This window comes from Arachis ipaensis, chromosome B02 (assembly GCF_000816755.2).
Source record: "Arachis ipaensis cultivar K30076 chromosome B02, Araip1.1, whole genome shotgun sequence".
NCBI classification, from domain to species: domain Eukaryota; kingdom Viridiplantae; phylum Streptophyta; class Magnoliopsida; order Fabales; family Fabaceae; genus Arachis; species Arachis ipaensis.
Window position 1 is genome coordinate 18,103,380 of NC_029786.2, and position 3,598 is coordinate 18,106,977.

Sequence of the window (3,598 nt, forward strand, 5' to 3'; positions counted from 1 at the left end):
TCCCATTTCAAGGAGTTCCAACCACCCTGTTTAAGATTTGAATGTGAGACTTTGCGAGTAAAGTCCCTCCACTCTTAGCCCATTAAGCCAACTCCCTTTGGGTCATCATTAATATTTTAATCATTTTAATTAGAATGTCTCAGAAGATATAACAAAAGCACCGCAAGGTTTAGTTTAGTGGCAACTATGGTTGCCTTGCAAAAGGGTGTATCAGGTTCAAATTCCAGTTGAAGTTGGATGTTGTTTAAGAACCCATATTATCTATGATAATGTGTGTGACTGTGTTGTGTGGGTGTAATATTCTATCACATTAAATTTTATGTTTAAGTAGTAAAACGAAGGTGGTGTGGTATTATGACTTCTAAAATAAAATGAGTACATATAATAGCAGAAGAATTATAATATACTAGGAGCCTTGAAGAATAGGGGAAATAAAAATCGCGAGATAAAAGCGCAACGCTCAAAGAACAAGTTAACTTGCGTGCTAAGAAAACCATAACTATCAAATATAAGATAACAGAAGTAGGAATAGAGTGCCAAAGATACAAAATAACAAGCTCCTAACTCAGCCTGCGAAGTCAAGACTGGCCGGAGAATATTTACACATATATACATACATATCCAAAACCCAAAAGGACATATACACAATCCTGGCTCTCCATAAACATCTAAGAGGATCAAAAAGGACAAGTTATGCAGAAAGAAAGCTAAGTACATATATATACATCACTGTACAACAAAACTATACAACAATACTATCCAGTAACCCCTCCGCTTTAAGAGTCCAGACGCCTAACGAGATGGCTCCCGACCTGCATCTGAAAACAACAACATAGTATGGAATGAGAGCCGGAGGTTCTCAGTATGGTAAAGGTGCCACACACATAAGATATAAGGTCCTATGCATAGCTTTTTCTCAAATAATCAATATTACTCAATGGGGGTAACATTCCCGAGAATTTATATAGTGCCCGGTCACACTTACGTCGTAGGGTCAACAGAGTATCGAGTTTTCAACCTGGTACACGTGATGGCAAGCTCCTTCATTATCACACCTCCCATTCCGTCCATCAATAGTTCCAATTCAAAACATAATTCATTCTTTTCTAAATGAATCAAATTTAAAACATGCTCATTTTCTTAATAACTCTAAATCAAACCATATAACCTTTGAATATAAATCTTTTTAGATAATCATATAAACAAAATCTCTAATTTTTATAAAATTTCGGCAGCATCTCCTCTAAAACTCGGACTTTGCCACCCTTTTCGGGTCCAAACCTGCTTTCTTTTCAATTCAACATACCCTTCATCATCATCATAACAGTCACCACAATAAATCTACCTTAGATCAACAATTATACTCATACAATATTCAAATCCAACAACCAAAATTCAACTAAGGACCATAGTTCACTAATCCTAGGCTTCTAACATAAAATACCTCAAATCAATAATTCACCAAATCATTAGTTAATCAACAAGCACCATACCAACCCTGTTCATAAACAATAACATTCAACCATAATTCTCTCCAAATTAACATAACAACATTCACCATCCAAAATTAATAACTAATTATCCAATAAACTTCAACCAAGTATATTCATCGACAAATTACTAAACATTAAATATACACCTGCATTCCAACTTATCCTATGGTCATCTAGCCTAAGTTTTCACAGAACATTATATATTAAATGCAAGAAACCTAAACCATACCTTAGCCGATTTCCAAGTATTATTCCAAGACAATTTTTCTAAAAGAACACAGCCCTCAAAACCTCAACTAATCCGCTTCCTCCAAGTTCCAGTATTCACAATTTCAAGCTCCAATTATTTATTCACAACCTAATACACATTCATAACACATATATATCTAATTTAATACTCAAAGCTCAAATTCAATGAAATTAAAATAAAATTATCGTATCCTCGCCTTACCCAAGCTTCACATAAGCAAGAGTGAACATTTTCCTCAAGCTAATTGGATCCTAAAACATCAGAAATCAAAGAAATTCAACCTTCTCATTAAAAATTTGAAAATTGGGGGAAAAAAAGGCTGAGAGTGATTAAACAAGTTACCAGTAAAATTGTTCCGGTAGAAATATAGAGCTCGATGCAGTAAACGCGTGGCCGCAAATGGTGCGGCGATTGGAGCTCGGATGGAGAAGTTACGGGATTTTGAAATTCACCGTAAAGGTTCGGGAACTTTCGTCGCTATTCTCCCCTCCCTGGAAGCGATTCACGCTGCTGCAGCCAAATGAGGGAGAGAAAGGAGTTTGGCTTCATTTAATGAGTTGGTCCGGTTGGACCGACGGTCCGGTTCGGGTCTGGTTCAATCGGTTCGGTCCGTTCGGTCCAATCTTAGACCGTTTTCTTTGAAATTGGTGTCAAAATTCTCGTTTCGTCGAGCTCTATCATAATTTGATATAATTTTTACATTTCTAATCTTTCTTATTAAAAATTAATTTATTAACTAATTATCTACTAATTTAACCGAGGTTTACAGTGGGTGTATAAAATATGAGTGTACTGTCTAGGACTTTCTACCTAACATAATGTTAAACTAGAGAATGTGAATAATAATTGTTTGATCATTTGAACAATTTAAATTGGGTATGTCTAAAACGAGTACAATAATTATGTATTTATTGGATGTGCCATATTTATATAGACCATTAAATTTGATTAGATGAAAATTAAAGGCTAACATGAAAGAAGAGCATTGATGGACTTTAATAAATATAGAATATTCTAGTACATAAATAAATGCTTTAAATGGCAATACTTTAATACACAATGCTTTAAAGGGTAACAGCTCTTAATTTTTATCTAATTAAATCTAATGATCTATATAAATATGACAATGCAATAAGCACATCCCTGCAGTGCCATCAAATAAGTGTACGAAAGAGAGAGTTCATAGACCCTATTTTCGGAGTGGAAAGTAGTGTATGCGTCTTTCTACTTAAGCAACCACATATACATGCACACCCATATATATATATAATTGGGTAAAGTATATTTTTTGTCCCTAAAGTTTTATAAAAGTTTCAAAAATACCCCTAAGTTTTATTTTGTTTTAATTTTGTCCCAAAAGTTTTCGATTTGCATTAAATATACCCCTAACGGCTAATTTTTCAAAAAATTTAAGACCAATTTAACAACAATTTCATAAAAATAATTCTCAATACAAGCAAATCAAGCATAATTTTCATGTATTATTGTTAGATTGGTCTTAAATTTTTTTAAAAATTTAGCCGTCAAGGGTATATTTGATGCAAATCGAAAACTTTTGGGACAAAATTGAAACAAAATAAAACTTAGGGGTATTTTTAAAACTTTTATTAAACTTTAAGGACAAAAAGTATACTTTACCCTATATAATTATATATCATATTATGAAACCTTAAGCAACCTTTTTAATCGACAACCAAGTTTCTTTATGCGCTTCAATTTAGATGAGTTGTGCACTCTTGGCTCAAGACCCAATTATTTGCAAAGTATGCATCAATGTGATTTTTTTTTTCTCGAATTTAAAGTTTTTTCACATAAAATTTTATATTGTAATTGTGCTTTTTTATATTTATAGTAA

General features: G+C 33.0%; 1 long non-coding RNA gene across 2 annotated transcripts; it reads right to left on the minus strand.

Annotated features, from left to right (window-relative positions):
* On the minus strand, positions 542 to 2,265 carry LOC110267518. Of its 2 annotated transcripts, XR_002355245.1 has the most exons (3): positions 2,086 to 2,265; positions 1,945 to 1,994; positions 542 to 818 (listed from the first exon to the last, which is right to left on the minus strand). It is a non-coding gene; the product is annotated as an uncharacterized LOC110267518 (long non-coding RNA). The 2 variants fall into 2 exon arrangements; XR_002355247.1 differs by lacking the exons at positions 1,945 to 1,994; positions 2,086 to 2,265 and adding an exon at positions 1,723 to 1,796.